A 16,404-nucleotide genomic window follows, 5' to 3' on the forward strand; every position below is an offset into this window, starting at 1 on the left:
TCCTTGATTCCAAGGTGAAGGTAGTTGAACTACTAGCACATACGGAAAAATGTATACGTGAACTATTAGTGTGATTAAATGTAGTTCAGTATTCCTCAACCCCAACCCTATCCCTAACCCCCTAACACCCTAACCCTAACCCTAACCCCCTAACCCTAACTTCCTAACTACTAGCAAGCTACGGAAAAATGTGTACGTGAACTATTAGTGTGATTACATGTAGTTCAGTATTCCTCAACCCCAAGCTGTTTATTCAACAGTTTTGAAAACCTTCAGGTTTTCACGTCTAGAAATAGCTGGATTTCACCCAATGCACTTGCTTACGGCCACACCACCCTGAAAGCGCCTGCTCTCGTCTGATGTCGGAAGCCAAACAGGGTTGGGCTGGCTTAGTACTTGGATGGGAGACCGCCTGGGAATACCTGGTGCTGTAAGCTTTTTAGTTAGCATAAGGCGCTTTGACTTCTTTGCTGGACGCAGAGGTGACAAGGAAACTGTATAAAGGACGTAACTTTTTTTTTTTTGAAGCACCATTCTTATTTAGAATTAAAATAAACAATCTCACAGTGTTCAACAATTCAAGTAGGAGTTCAAAATACTTGCAGTTTGACCACATCATAAATAAATAATATGTTCTGGAAGACGACAAGTCACCCAAGTCTAAGTAAAGACAGAGGTAAGAAAATTGAGAATTAATTACAGTAATGAAAAATAGAAACTTGGAAATACATGAAAGCATTTATAAGTGTACCAACAGGCTAAATAAATGAATCAATGTGGAACAAAACAAATCAAATAACTCTTGAAAATGTTTCAGAAGTGTTAATTATAGTGCAAAAAAGAGCAAAAAGCAAATCAACTCCTTGATTCCAAGGTGAAGGTAGTTAAAGTACTAGCAAGGTGCAGAAAAATGTATTTTTTAGCGACACACTATTTAGAGTGAGGGTTAAGTCCAACAGACTGAAACCTGAGGCCTTCAGGCTCCAGTACAGAGCAGACCGATAGACCACCAGCAAGTAACACCACTGTTGCTAGCTGCTGCAGACGGCGCTGAAACGCTCACGGCAGGCAGAGGACAGAGAGGGTGCTATGTTTACCTGTTATCCAGCATACTATGAAGTCTACTAGGCAAAGGGCAGGATGTAATGTTGTGTTCACATACACGAAACATAGTCACTTACAAAAATAAAGCCCAACGTGTAGGCTGTTCAACAAAACGGAGACTGACACACTGGGCATTACTTGAAATTGAGACACAACACCAAGCTAGATACCAAACGACTGGACTTGCAACTAAATACGTCTGAAGCACTCTTATGACAAACTCCACAAGCTAGTACTCCGACCATAGACTGTATAAATAAACGATATCACAGATCAATAATAATGTGTTTACTAGCAGCTGACTAAACCACAAAATCCAACGTCCCTCTCTACTGACCCTGAAGCTAGCTGATGTTCACCGTCTCAGGGCACATTGTTGATGCAGAAACAGTTGCTAGTTTCATAGTAAAAATCTGCCAACTCTGCACTAGCCTAAAGTAAACGGCAAAACTCGTGAATCCTCCGTGCATCTATGGTCAAACTGGGGTAACTCTCCTACATTCAGCTAACAAGCGATACCATTAGATTAATGGTCCAGTTACATTTTCCATTTATCTGCCTCTATTTTTGTAAACAAACAGGACCTTAACCATGTTTTTCAATTTTCTCTAAATGCACACGATATATAAGCAGTCTATTTCCTAAACTGCATAATGTGCTTGGATACAATAAAGGAGAGTGCATGATAGTAAGCTGCGCCCACACACACACACACACACACACACAGATACACACGTGCACCGGTCACTGTCACTCCCCCCCAAACGATCCTGTACTGAAGGTGGAGCCTGAAACTGATCGTCCTCCATTAGGTGGTAGTCAGACACTAGAGGCCTGTCCCTGACAGGTTCAAATGCTTTACCCGTGCCATTAAAATGACTTTTTTTGTGTGTATATTATGTGCTGCAGCCGTTGTCTATATACATTCGCAGGTCCTACCATGCCAGTGACGTCATCGGTATTGTCAGTGTTCTAATACTAACAAACGCAATTTTGTTTTTCTTTTCCTGGTTCCTATCAGAACACGTGCTGCAGCATTCTGGATCAACTGAAGAATCTTTATGGACTCTTTTAAACAGCCTGATAATAAAGAATTGGAGAAATCCAGCTTAGAAGTAACAAATGCGTGGACTAGTTTTTCTGCATCAATTTTCGACAGGATACTCCTGAATCTCTGAATGTGATGACTACTGCACTGGGGAAACTTCGGTAGGCCTGGCCACGATTTCACGTCAGGGAGATTTTTCCGTGAATGTCATGGAGAGTTTAACTTCGCAGAGTTTGATTGTGCGAAGTCAATACAAACAAAGAAATGTGTTTCCGCCCTGTTTCGAACAGGGGACCTTTCGCGTGTTAGGCGAATGTGATAACCACTACACTACAGAAACTGACGAAAAGCATTTATTTTGCATGTTTGTGGGAAAATGCACCATTTTTATTTTACTGCAAATGTTCAAAAAGCTACAAAATAGAGATTTTAAACTAGATTCAGTCACAGATGCTTTGTCATGGATTTGAATGATAGCAAATATGAAGTAAACCTAAATATTTCTACATGCATTGACTGTGGTCTGAATGTTGGATTAGCGCCACCTATTTCTTGATGTGCCAAATATTAAGCTTGGGCATTCCTTGTTAGTATAATGGACAGTATCTCCGCCTGTCACGCGGAAGATCGGGGTTCGATTCCCCGACGGGGAGATTTTTCTACCAGCTAACCAATGCAAGGCCTCGAGGAAGTCCCGGCGAACGCGTGGGACTACTCGGGAAAGTGGGCCTTAGCTCAAGCTGTGTTCAGCATGGGAGGAGAACTCCTGACCCTAAATGGGAATATCGTCAAGCGATGGAAAAAGCATATCTACTGGACATGAACAGCACCTCACAAGGCGCAGCAGAAGGTGGGAGAGGTCAATTCTGGGCACCTTATATTCCTCTTCTGCTCTTTCAGATTATGTTGTTCTGTGGGCTTCATCAAACAGTGATCTACAGCACCCACTGGGGCAGATTGAAGTCCAGTGTCAAGCATTCGTAATCAAAGTCAGCCCCTCCAAATCTCAATGCTCAGGATCTCTCCCTCGGGTTGGGAGTCAATTCTGTCCCAAGTGAAGACGTTCTTGTATCTCAAAAGCTTATTTCAAACGTGCAACTTCTTCCAACCAAAAACCACAATAATACTGAAACTTTGGATGGTCGCCTCCACCTCTCACACGGAGACTGGGGTTTTATTTCCGATGGGGAGATCTATCTACCAGCTGCTAATTATTCCCAGGCTACATCGACACTAGTATCATCTGCCAGAGTAGTTTGGATACAAGGCCCAACCATAGCAAAGATATGCATTTTTTAAGAATGTATTATAGCGGATATACTCAAAGAAAGACAACGGTTTTACAAAAAGATTGAGAATGATCCGCTATCAAAGATATGTTTTCAGTGTTCAGTGACGATATGATCACCTACTTCAGGATCCTGGACGTAGGCAGACCGCAGGAACCTAAGACGGATCCAGAATGTAAAACATCAACTATGAGGCTAGGAGTTGAGGTTCAGGTAATTTAATTCAATTCAATTTTATTATATAGCGACAAATCACAACAACACTTATTCATTGTGCTTTCATAAGAGAGCAGGTCCAGACCATCTTCTGTGATGTTATTTACCAGAAACCTGAAAATTCCCACCAAGAGCAAACACTAGGCGAAAGAGGCAAGGAAAAACTGAGCCAGCACTAACTATAAGCTTCATCAAAGAGGAAGGCTCAAGCTACTCTAAATGTGGAGATGGTGTCTGCCTCCTGAACCCAAACGGGAACTGGTTCCACAGGTGAGGAGCTTGATAGCTGAACACTCTGGCTCCCATTCTACTTTGGAGACTTTATGAACCACAAGGAACCTGCATTCTGGGAGCGCAGTGCTCTGGTGGGGTAATAAGGTACAATGAGCTCTTTAAGATAAGATGGTGCTTGAACATGAAGAGCTTTGTAGGTGAGAAGAAGGATTTAAATTCTATTCTGGATTTTACAGGAAAGCCAATGCAGAGAAGCCAAACCAGGAGAGATGTGATCTCTTTTCCTGGTTCCTATCAGAACACGTGCTGCAGCATTCTGGATCACTGAAGAATCTTTATGGACTCTTTCAAGCAGCCTGATAATAAAGAACTGGAGTAATCCATCTTAGAAGTAACAAATGCGTTGGACTAGTTTTTCTGCATCAATTTTAGACAGGATATTCTGAATTCCTGATGTGATTGTGATTACTACTTCACTATGGAAATTGATTTTTGCAATATTACATCGGTGAAAAAAAGCAGCACTAATAATCTAATAACACCATTACAAAGATAAATCCTTTGTCTGAGGCAATTAGACAACTTAACTCTAAATCCTGACTCAAAATCCTCAAATAAGCTGTTGCTATGCAGAAAGTCACACAGCTGTTTGGCGACTGCTTTCTCAAGAATCTTAGAGAGAAATGGAAGGTTGGACATGGGTCTATAGTTGGCTAAAACATCTGGATCAAGGTTGGGCTTTTTCAGAAGAGGTTTAATTACAGTTACTTTAAAGTACTGTGTTACATAGCCTTTAAGTAAAGACCGATTGGTTATATCTAGTAGAGAACTGTTGACTAAGGGTAAAACTTGTTTAAGTAGCCTTGTCGGGATGGGGTCTAATAGGCAGGGTGATGGTTTAGATGAAGACATAATTGAATTAAATTGAAGATCAAGTGAAGCAAAGCAGTCTAAACATGTATCTGGTTTTACAGCTGTTTCTAAGGTTCCAGAGTTTAGAGATAAGTCAGTGCCATTTAAAAGGCAGGTGTTGGTGAATTTTGCTTCTAATTGTTATAATTTTATCATTGAAGAATCTCATAAAGTTGTTACTGCTTAGAGCTATGGGAATACTTCGCTCAGTAGAGCTATGGCCTTGCATCAGCCTGGCTACTGTGCTGAAAAGAAACCTGGGGTTGTTCCTATTTTCCTCTATTAATGACGAGTAGTACGCTGCTCTGGCATTACGGAGGGCCTTCCTATACGTTTTAAGACTATCTTGCCAAATTATACGAGAATCTTCCAGTTTGGTGGAACGCCAACTCTTCTCAAGTTTCTGCGATATTTGCTTTAATTTGCGTGTTTCAGTGTTATACCATGGAGCTAACCGTCTTGGTTTTATCATCTTCTTTTTTAGAGGGGCAACAGAGTCAAGTGTCATTCGCAGCGAGCCTGCTGCACTATCAACAAAATGATCGATTTGGGAGGGACCAAAATTAGCATAGGAATCCTCCGTTACTTTGTGACTTGGGAATGACTTAAAAGCTGATAGAATCACATCCTTAAATTTTGCTACAGCACTATCCGATAGACATCTTGTATAGAAGTTTTTGCCTACTGGCGTGTAGTTCAGCAGAATAAAATCAAAAGTTATCAAACAGTGGTCAGATAAAAAGGGATTCTGTGGGAACACTATCAAATGTTCAATTTCAAAACCATACACCAGAACAAGATCAAGGTTGAGGTTAAACGGTGAGTCGGTTTATGAACACTTTGAGAGAAGCCAATAGAATCTAATAGAGAGATAAACGCAGTACTAAGGCTATCATTCTCATCGTCCACAGTTGACCTCGTCCTGCCAGGCCTGTCTCCTGCTATTGTCCTCCTCTTTAATGGATCCATTGAACCCGTTGAACTCTCAGCTTCAGTGGCGTCTGACTGACTCCGTGAGGTTTTTGTCTTGGACCAACCTTTCCTTAAGAATGTGGATCTTTTCATCCTTGAGTTTCTCGTGGTTCTTTAGGTTTTTCCTCATGGATCTTTCTGACTGTAGAGCCTTGAGGATTTTCCCCTTCTCCTCCACCAGGCCAGCATTCACTGAGACCAGCTCCTCGTTTTGGTTTTGGACCTCCAGAAGGGCTTTTCTCAGGTCCTCAAGCCAGGCGCTGGTTGCCAGGATCCATCCATCCATCTTCGACCGCTCATCCGGTATTGGGTCGCGGGGGCAGCAGCTCCAGTAGGGGACCCCAAACTTCCCTTTCCCGAGCCACATCAACCAGCTCCAATTGGGGGATCTTGAGGCGTTCCCAGGCCAGGTTGGAGATATAATCTCTCCACCTAGTCCTGGGTCTTCCCCAAGGCCTCCTCCCAGCTGGCGTTTTTTGTGGCTATCATGGCAGTTGCCATGATAGTCAAAAAATATTTTTGAAGATATTTTACCAATATTTCTTGCGGTAATAGAGTATCTAGTAGTAATACTGCTGTATTGCAGTTTAGAAAAGTGTTTTAATGTTTGAGCTCTGTTCCAACAAAGATGTGTCTCTTAATGGAGGACAGGGTTCAAGTGAAAGGTTGTGTCTCTCGGTAAGATACAGGGTCTGTGTTCAAAGCCACAGAACGTCATGAAAGGACGTGTTATGTCACACGCTTGTGACATCACACTAAACCTTCTATATCAGTGTCATTAGAGAATGTGTGATGTCACACATTCTAACCCTTCTATGAATCTTAATCTTCTTCATAAAGGACATAAATATTGTTGTTTATTGTTATTGTATTGTTTATTGTTATTGTTTTATTGTTGTTAAAACAATGTAATCAGCAATATTACAGTATAACTCCAAAGAATATTGGAATTACAAGCAAATAGCAAATAAGCTGTGTGATCAAATGTGATTTTGCATGAGCACAAGACACAATAGTTGCCTCCAGCTACTATGAGAAAGATGGAATTAGGTGCTGATAACGTTACTACGGTGACGTTTCCCAGGTTGTAAACCGTTAAGATGGATGTTAAATAAGAATCTGTCTTTAATCACAGAACAGGTTTTGGACCAACCTTCTTATCTATTCCGTTTCGGACTGAGCCAACCTTGGAAGTGATAATTTTAATCTAAAAAAAAGTTGATGTGTATATGCATTAATAAAAAAGAAAGTTGATGTGTATATGCATTAATCTAAAAGAAAGTTGATGTGTATATGCATTAATCTAAAAGAAAGTTGATGTTTATATTCATTAATTAAAAAGAAAGTTGATGTGGATATTCATTAATTAAAAAGAAAGTTGATGTGTTTATGCATTAATAAAAAAGAAAGTTGATGTGTATATGCATTAATCTAAAAGAAAGTTGATGTTTATATTCATTAATTAAAAAGAAAGTTGATGTGGATATTCATTAATTAAAAAGAAAGTTGATGTGTATAGGCAATTATCACTGGACGTCGTGTCGCAACGGTAGCGCGTCTGACTCCAGATCAGAAGGTTGCGTGTTCAAGTCACGTCGAGGTCAAATGTTTAGGAGTGGCAGTAGTTCACTTCTCTGAGTTGATACTTACGAGAACATCTAAAAATGTCTGGCCAAGGAAAAACCGGACATAGACTCGGCTGAGTCTGTTTATCCCCTTCCTCAGGCAGCTCCATACTCTACTAAATTCAGCCAATTTTGGGCAAGATAAAAATTTGTAGGTAATGGCCTAGTGCCCACTTGTGACTACGTGGCAGAAGAGCTTTTATTTCAATCAACATGGGTGAGTCCGACGGACATATGTTCATTTATTGGTTTACCCAATAAAAAAGACTTTGAGCTGGTGTTCTACCAGGAGCCCCCCCTTCGTCGTTTCCTGGAAGACGCAGCAGCAAAGACTAATGAGCCAAAATGACGAGATTGGTGCGTGGAGTCGTCTGTGGCTATAGACACTTTAACGATCGTTGTTAAGTTCTGGACAGGTATAGTTTCTGACTACGATATAGAGCGCTACCTGAAAAGATACTGCGAAATACTCCAGCCAGTTTACAAACCAATAGACAAGTATGAAATATGGTACGGCGTGCGGAAATATAAAGTTCGCATGCAAACCGACACCGCTGGTAACCTTGTACAAATCCCAAATTCCATCTCTCTGGGTCCAGACAACGGCCAAATTATCTACACTGGCCAAGTTACCAAGTGTTTTATTTGCCAAGCAACTGATCACCAAGTTAAAGACTGCCCCACCATTAAGTGTTGGTGATGTGGGAAACTGGGCCACAAAGCCACCTGCCAGAGCGAGAGTGAGTGCTCCCTGTGCGGTGCAAAAGGACACACGTTCTTCAGTTGTCCTGAATCATTCGCTAACAAGACCAAGGGATCCACTCAACAAGGAGACTCCACCGCTCCCCCTTCCCGCGGCGGTCCCCAGCGAGGACCTCCGCCACATCCCGGAGGTCCGCAGCGGCAGCCAGCGAGTCAGCAGCCCGGTGAGAAACCGCAACATCCAACAACTCAGCAGCCCGGTGAGAAACCGCAACTTCCAACAACTCAGCAGCCCGGTGAGAAACTACAACATCCGTCATCTCAACAGCCGGTGAGAAACCGCAACAACATCCATCATCTCGTCAGCCCGGTGAGAAACTACAACATCCAGCATCTCAGCAGCCCGGTGAGAAACTACAACATCCAGCATCTTGGCAGCCCGGTGAGAAACTACAACATCCAGCATCTCGGCAGCCCGGTGAGAAACTACAAAATCCAGCATCTCAGCAGCCTGGAAGACCGAAGCAGCAGCCCCCCGTTCAACCCTCCACCCTGCAGACCAGGGTCGCCCCTTCTGTGGCTCCCCGTCAAACAGGTGAGGATGAGTTGAAGATTAGTGGTATTGATAGTATGAGTGATGATAGTGATGATTATGAGGACAATGAACAGAGTTACGAGAGCGCGAGTGAGAGTCCCAGCTCTGACTTTAGCTCCACGGGACTGACAGCCGGCCAACGAGCAGCAAGCACCCCGCTGCTCTCCGCTGATAAAGAGGACATTGTCTCCGGGGTCAGTAACTCTGGCTCGTTCTCCCCTACACCGGAGTTCGCTGCTCCAGAGTCCCAAACTGAACCCCACATTGAGGTGTTTAAAAAGAAGAAAAAACGGTATCTTGAGACACCCCATAAAAAAGATTGTAAACGCTTGGATGACAAGCCGACGCCATAGGCTCAGCTCTCTCTAAAGTACCATGTCCTGTCTTAAAATTTCTACCTGGAATACCCGGCATCCAGTCGAGTAAATTCAGAGAAACTAAGTTGAAATATCTTTTAGATACAGACTTTGACATCTTATGTACTCAGGAGCTCAGACTGAACACCTATGATGATGTCGCAGATGTTTGTAAAAGGTGGAGTAAAGGGCAGAGTGTGGTATCTATTGGAGAGAGCAGAGCTGATGGCGTCGGGATATTCTTTAAATCTAGTGATGTTGTTCTAATACGTAGAAGAGATTTAATACCAGGTAGACTACTCATGATTGATTTTTATTACAGAGGTGAAAAATATTGCGTGATCAACGTGTATACTGCTCCGGACAGAGTTAGAAAAACTCAATTATTTAAAAGCGCTTTTAACTGTTGGTTATAAACTTATTCTATGTGGTGATTTTAATACAGTTACCAATAAAGATGATATAGTTAGTCCCAACATTTATAAATTACTATCTGAAGGGAAGCTTTTAAAAGAAATTTGTGAAGAAGCTGAATTATTAGATGTGTGTCGCTGTATCCATCCTGTCGGGGTCCAGTTTACTCGGTTCGACCAGAAGACAAACCCGAATAGATAGAATATATATCTCAAAACACTTTAAAGTCCTTCAGTATGGGACAGTACTGAATGAATTCTCTGATCATCTCCTAGTCCACACAGTTTTATCCTCTGGGTCCTCAGAAACCAGAGGCTTCTGGAAGTTAAACTCCCAGTGCCTGAGATGTGATCTCTTTTCCTGGTTCCTATCAGAACACGTGCTGCAGCATTCTGGATCAGCTGAAGAACCTTTATGGACTCTTTTAAGCAACCTGATAATAAAGAACTGGAGTAATCCAGCTTAGAAGTAACAAATGCGTGGACTAGTTTTTCTGCATGAATTTTAAATTTGATATTCCTGAATCTCTGAATGTGATGACTACTGCACTGGGGAAACTTTGGTAGGCCTGGCCACGATTTCACGTCAAGGAGATTTTTCCGTGAAGGTTACGGAGAGTTTAACTTCGCAGAGTTTGATTGTGCGAAGTCAATACAAACAAAGAAATGTGTTTCCGCCCTGTTTCAAACAGGGGACCTTTCGCGTGTTAGGCAAACGTGATAACCACTAAACTACGGAAACTGATGAAATGCATTTATTTTGCATATTTGTGGGAAAATGCACATTTTTTATTTTACTGCAAATGTTCAAAATGCTACAAAATAGAGATTTTAAACTAGATTCAGTCACAGATGCTTTGTCATGGATTTGAATGACAGCAAATATGTAGTAAACCTAAATATTTCTACATGCATTGACTGTGGTCTAAATGTTGGAATAGCGCCACCTATTTCTTGATGTGCCAAATATTAAGCTTGGGCATTCCTCGTTAGTATAATGGACAGTATCTGCGCCTGTCACGCAGAAGATTGGGGTTTGATTCCCTGACGGGGAGATTTTTCTACCAGCTAACTAATGCAAGGCCTCGAGGAAGTCCCGGCGAATGCATGGGACTACTCGGGAAAGTGGGCCCTGGCTCAAGCTGTGTTCAGCATGGGAGGAGAACTCTTGATCCTAAATGGGAATATTTTCAAGCGATTGAAAGAGCACAACTCCTGGACATGAACAAAACGTCACAAGGTGCCGCAGGAGTTGGGAGAGTGTCAAGTCTGGGCACCTTATAATTCCTTTTCTGCTCTTTCCAGGAATGTTGTTCTGTGGGCTTCATCAAACAGTGATCTACAGCACCCACTGGGGCAGATTGAAGTCCAGTGTCAAGCATTCGTAATCAAAGTCAGCCCCTCCAAATCTCAAAGCTCAGGATCTCTCCCATCGGGTTGGGAGTCAATTGCTGTCCCAAGTGAAGATGTTCTTGTATCTCAAAAGCTTATTTCAAACAGTGCAACTTGTTCCAACACAAAAACCACAATACTACTGAAACTTTGGATGGTCGCCTCCGCTTCTCACACGGAAGACTGGGGTTTTATTTCCCGATGGGGAGATCTGTCTACCAGCTGCTAATTATTTCCCAAGGCTACATCGACACTAGTATCATCTGCCAGAGTAGTTTGGATACGAGGCCTAACCATAGCAAAAGATACGAAATTTTTTAAGAATGTATTATAGTGGATATACTCCAAGAAAGACAAAGGTTTTACAAAAGGATTGAGAATGATCCTGCTATCAAAGATATGTTTTCAGTGACGATATGATCACCTACTTCAGGATCCAGGAACGTAGGCAGACAGCAGGAACCTAAGACGGATCCAAGAATGTAAAACATCAACTATGAGGCTAGGAAGTTGAGGTTCAGGTAATTTAATTCAATTCAATTTTATTTATATAGCGCCAAATCACAACAACACTTATTGCGCTTTTCATAAAAGAGCAGGTCCAGACCATCTTCTGTAATGTTATTTACAGAAACCCGAAAATTCCATATAAAACCAAGACGGTTAGCTCCATGGTATAACACTGAAACACGCAAATTAAAGCAAATAACGCGGAAACTTGAGAAGAGTTGGCGTTCCACCAAACTGGAAGATTCTTGTATAATTTGGCAAGATAGTCTTAAAACTTATAGGATGGCCCTCCGTATAACCAGAGCAGCGTACTACTCGTCATTAAAGAGGAAAATAGGAACAACCCCAGGTTCCTTTTCAGCACTGTAGCCAGGCTGATGGAAGGCCACAGCTCTACTGAGCCAAGTATTCCCATAGCTCTAAGCAGTAATGACTTTATGAGATTCTTCAATGATAATATTAGACTATTAGAAGCAAAATTCACCAAGACCTGCCTTTAACTGGCACTGACTTATCTCTAAACTCAGGAACCTTGGAAACAGCTGTAAAACCAGATACATGTTTAGACTGCTTTGCTTCACTTGATCTTTATCAATTTAATTCAGTTATTTCTTCATCTAAACCATCACCCTGCCTATTAGACCCCATCCCGACTAGGCTACTTAAAGAAGTTTGACCATTAGTCAACACTTCTCTACTAGATATATCCAATCTGTCTTTATTAACAGGCTATGTACCACAGCACTTTAAAGTATCTGTAAATAAACCTCTTCTGAAAAAGCCCAACCTTGATCCAGATGTTTTAGCCAACTATAGACCTATGTCCAACCTTCCATTTCTCTTTAAGATTCTTGAGAAAGCAGTTGCCAAACAGCTGTGTGACTTTCTGCATAGCAACAGCTTATTTGAGGATTTTGAGTAAACTCCAAAGTTATCAAACAGTGGTCAGATAAAAAGGGATTCTGTGGGAACACTATCAAATGTTCAATTTCAACATCATACACCAGAACAAGATCAAGGTTGAGGTTAAAACGGGGAGTCGGTTTATGAACACTTTGAGAGAAGCCAATAGAATCTAATAGAGAGATAAACGCAGTACTTAGGCTATCATTCTCATCGTCCACAGTTGACCTCGTCCTGCCAGGCCTGTCTCCTGCTCTTGTCCTCCTCTTTAATGGATCCATTGAACCCGTTGAACTCTGAGCTCCAGTGGCGTCTGACTAACTCCGTGAGGTTTTTGTCTTGGACCAACCTGTCCTTAAGAAGGCGGATCTCTTCATCCTTGAGTTTCTCGTGGTTCTTTAGGTTTCCTCATGGATCATTCTGACTGTAGAGCCTTAAAGATTTTCCCCTTCTCCTCCACCAGGCCAGCATTCATTGAGACCAGCTCATCGTTTTGGTTTTGGACCTCCAGAAGGGCTTTTCTCAGGTCCTCAAGCCAGGCGCTGGTCACCATGATAGCCACAGAAAATATTTTTGAAGATATTTTAACAATATTTCTTGCGGTACTGGAATATTTTGTACTATTACTGCTGTATTGCAGATTAGAAAAGTGTTTTGAGTTTTGAGCTCTGTTCCAACAAAGATGTGTCTCTTAATGGAGGACAGGGTTCAAGTGAAAGGTTGTATCTCTCGGTAAGATACAGAGTCTGTGTTCAAAGCCACAGAACGTCATGAAAGGACGTGATGTCACACACTTGTGACAGCACACTAAACCTTCCATATCAGTGTCATTAGAGAATGTGTGATGTCACACATTCTAACCCTTCTATGAATCTTAATCTTCGCCATAAAGGACATAAAGGACTAAATATACTTTTAGTTTTCATAACAATGTAATCTGTAATATTACAGTATAACTCCAAAGAATATTGGAATTAGAAGCAAATAGCAAATAAGCTGTGTGATCAAATGTGATTTTGCACGAGCACAAGACACAATAGTTGCCTCCAGCTAGAATGAGAAAGATGGAATTAGGTGCTGATGACGTTACTACGGTGACGTTTCCCGGGTTGTAAACCGTTCAGATGGATAATAAATGAGAATCTGTCTTTAATCACAGAACAACGTGGTAGTACAGTGTGTGTGTGTGTGTGTGTGTGTGTGTGTGTGTGTGTGTGCGGGTGTGTGAGTGAGAGAGAGAGACAAATATAAAAAGCTTCAAGTAGACTCTAATAATATAATCATATTATTTCTTCCACTTATTAAAATATCTGACTTTACTGCCACTATCTGTTTCTTCTTCTCTACCATATTTATAGTGCGTGATTTGCATAATACCAATCATAGCCTACATCACATAAAAAACTACCTCTGTCCCTGTTCTGTTTTTAAAGACACAACATTAGGTTTATCAATCAGATTGATAGTCAAACTGGAACTAGAACATTGACAGAGTTCCAGTACATTTCCATCCAACCCTTTGGAGAGGTAAGTCCCACTTTACAGCAGAGCTAAAACTACTTTTACTGAACTGTTTCTGTTTAGTAGAGCTGGATTGTGATGGGGAAGGAGTACATTCACTTCTCTCACATTCTTCTTGCAAATGAATAACTTTTTTATCAGTTATGTTCCAACTAGCAGTACAGTAAGACGTGCTGTGATCAGGAGATGCAAATACACTTTTTCTTTTGGCTCTGTACCAAATTTGGTGAAGTTTGGCCCTTAGGGGGCGCTATCATCACCGTTTATTGGTTTTCTATATATGCGTTGATACGTTGAAACATCAGACACCAGCATGCCCACCACCTTGAAAGAATTACAAAATTAATTAAAAGTATTTACTACACAGAATGTGATTTTTTTAATGTGATTTGGCTCTCCTAAACAGAGGGAACCATACAGATTTGAATTATTCATATGAGTAATATCAATAGGGCCATGTGGGGCCTCTGAGCATCATTTATAGACCAAGTAATTATTCTCAAGTCAATCTTTTTATTGGAAAACACATACTTACATGACCATAGAATATTTTTAGTTTTCTCCTTTTAAGTAATGCATATTAGTATCTCCATACTTCCAGCCAACAATCTCCTATATTACTGACACATTTCATCTCTCCTCCATCTGTACAGGCTTAGCAATATAATTAAAATATAAAAGTAAAAGTAGCCTTATGAATGACAAAGCTCCCTGGACCAGACACATGTTACTAGAGAGCACACTGAGAAACTACAGTAGACATGGAAAAAAGACTCTTTATTCTTTATTCTTTATATGCCATTGCCTACATTTTAAATGGCCGTCTGCCAATAGGCCTAAAACATATGTAAACATATAGCCTATTTATATTGACAGAGACTGGGACTCCAGGTTAATAAGATTCTGACCGAGTAGCAAGATATGAATTCAAGTGTGATTTTGTGAGAAGTCTGTGTATGTTCCAATTTAATTAGATTAAATTTTGTAATGGTAACTCCAGGGAAATTATTTGAAATTTAGTGAGGACTAGATTAGAACTGGATTTAAAGCTGATTGTGGTTTCCAACTTCGGCCCAGGTGTGTCTGTTAAAACACAGACGGAGACAACTCTCTGTTACTGCTTTATTACAATCAATCATCAGTATAAACATGGGGGGGGGCAGCTCTGCTATGAATGTGTGTGTGGTAATAAATGAAATAAACAACATTGTAAAGGCTACCATACACAATGTATAGGAATCATATATGCTAGTAAATAATAACAATAAACCAACTACTAATTACATTATCTTAATGAGCAAGGACGTTCAACAATCGCCATTATATCGAATCAACAGCCAGGTGTAACCTAGGTAACAGTAGAAGAACGTAAACAAGCTAACTTTTAAATGTACCAGAACTACAGACCAATACAACAACAGGCTTACATGAACTGACAACATCAGTTCTATGACTTACAGTTCTCAAAGACGCACACGATCTCAACTGGTTATCCTCCAGACAGCTAGTCTGTTTTTCTTTTCTCTCACTTTTGTCTCTGTGTGCCGTGCGCGCCTGCTCGTGGTGTGAGGCGCGTGTCCTCGCTATTCTCCGACATGGACTCCAAATCACACCTGATAGACAACCTTTAGTACAAAACTAAAGTAACAAGCCAATTTTGTAAAATGTAGGGAGTAGAAAGTACCGATATTGTGGTAAAATGTAAGGAGTAAAAGTAAAAAGTCGCCAAAAAAAATAAAGAGTAAAGTAAAAATATCCACAAAATTTACTTGAGTACAGTAATGAAGTGTTTGTACTTCGTTATTTTGTTAACAAAGTATTTGTACTTCGTTGCTTCCCATCTCTGATGACTGTAAAGATTAATATGTACATGGTTTCCAGAACTGTATCTTCTGATAGACATAAGGCCACTTGGGTTATCTTCAGGCTGCTCTATAGTCTCCTGAAGAAGGATAAATCCCAGAGTTGGCTCACTCCAGATTATTTAAGCATCAAACGTCCCTGGGTGGACTCGAACCACCGTCCTTTCGGTTAACAGCCGACTGCGCTGACCTATTGTGCCACAGAGACTGCATATGTCTGATGTTTTTTTATTTCTGATTCTGATGTAGAGATGGACAAACGACTCAAAAGCATAATACTTCTTGCCGTGACATAACAACAAACAGTAAAAAAAAGAGGTCGGCGAGATAGAGTTCAAGACCCTTTTTTCAGGACACCCAAACTTTGTCTCTCAATATGGCAGGAATTCTATGCATCCAGGGCCAAATGTTTTACCATTTCATCCACTACGGGCCCCTAAGGAACTTTACATGTGTTGACATTAAAGATGCTCACAAAACGCTGCACTTGGAATTGCTTCTCTCATGCACATTCATGTCCTCTTAAATACAAAGAACTGCTAAGTTCTTTATTCCCAATATCAACTCTTAGACATTAGTTCCAAATGAAAATACTAGTTGCCAGAAGTGGGATGTGAACCCACACCTCCAGTGGAGACTGCGACCTGAATGCAGCGCCTTAGACCGCTCGGCCATCCTGACTGATCCAACACATCTTCAGTAGGACCTGTCTCAAAAATTATTATATATTAAATTAAACTTGTCATGATA

The 16,404-nt window shown here is 41.0% G+C and overlaps 5 non-coding genes and 1 pseudogene across 5 annotated transcripts; 3 read left to right on the forward strand and 3 right to left on the reverse strand.

Moving 5' to 3' along the window:
• The first annotated feature begins 318 nt into the window (after positions 1 to 318).
• On the forward strand, positions 319 to 437 carry LOC116682391 (uncharacterized; annotated as a pseudogene).
• Positions 438 to 2,419: 1,982 nt separating this feature from the next.
• trnav-aac (transfer RNA valine (anticodon AAC)) lies at positions 2,420 to 2,492 on the reverse strand. The gene has a single exon. It is a non-coding gene; the product is annotated as a tRNA-Val (tRNA).
• A 241-nt stretch (positions 2,493 to 2,733) lies between these two features.
• trnad-guc (transfer RNA aspartic acid (anticodon GUC)) lies at positions 2,734 to 2,805 on the forward strand. Its single transcript has one exon. It is a non-coding gene; the product is annotated as a tRNA-Asp (tRNA).
• Positions 2,806 to 7,307: 4,502 nt separating this feature from the next.
• trnaw-cca (transfer RNA tryptophan (anticodon CCA)) lies at positions 7,308 to 7,379 on the forward strand. Its single transcript has one exon. It is a non-coding gene; the product is annotated as a tRNA-Trp (tRNA).
• Positions 7,380 to 10,135: 2,756 nt separating this feature from the next.
• trnav-aac (transfer RNA valine (anticodon AAC)) lies at positions 10,136 to 10,208 on the reverse strand. The gene has a single exon. It is a non-coding gene; the product is annotated as a tRNA-Val (tRNA).
• Positions 10,209 to 15,788: 5,580 nt separating this feature from the next.
• On the reverse strand, positions 15,789 to 15,862 carry trnan-guu (transfer RNA asparagine (anticodon GUU)). The gene has a single exon. It is a non-coding gene; the product is annotated as a tRNA-Asn (tRNA).
• Positions 15,863 to 16,404: the final 542 nt, after the last annotated feature.

Source organism: Etheostoma spectabile, unplaced genomic scaffold (genome assembly GCF_008692095.1).
Source record: "Etheostoma spectabile isolate EspeVRDwgs_2016 unplaced genomic scaffold, UIUC_Espe_1.0 scaffold00018787, whole genome shotgun sequence".
Classification (NCBI taxonomy): Eukaryota; Metazoa; Chordata; class Actinopteri; order Perciformes; family Percidae; genus Etheostoma; species Etheostoma spectabile.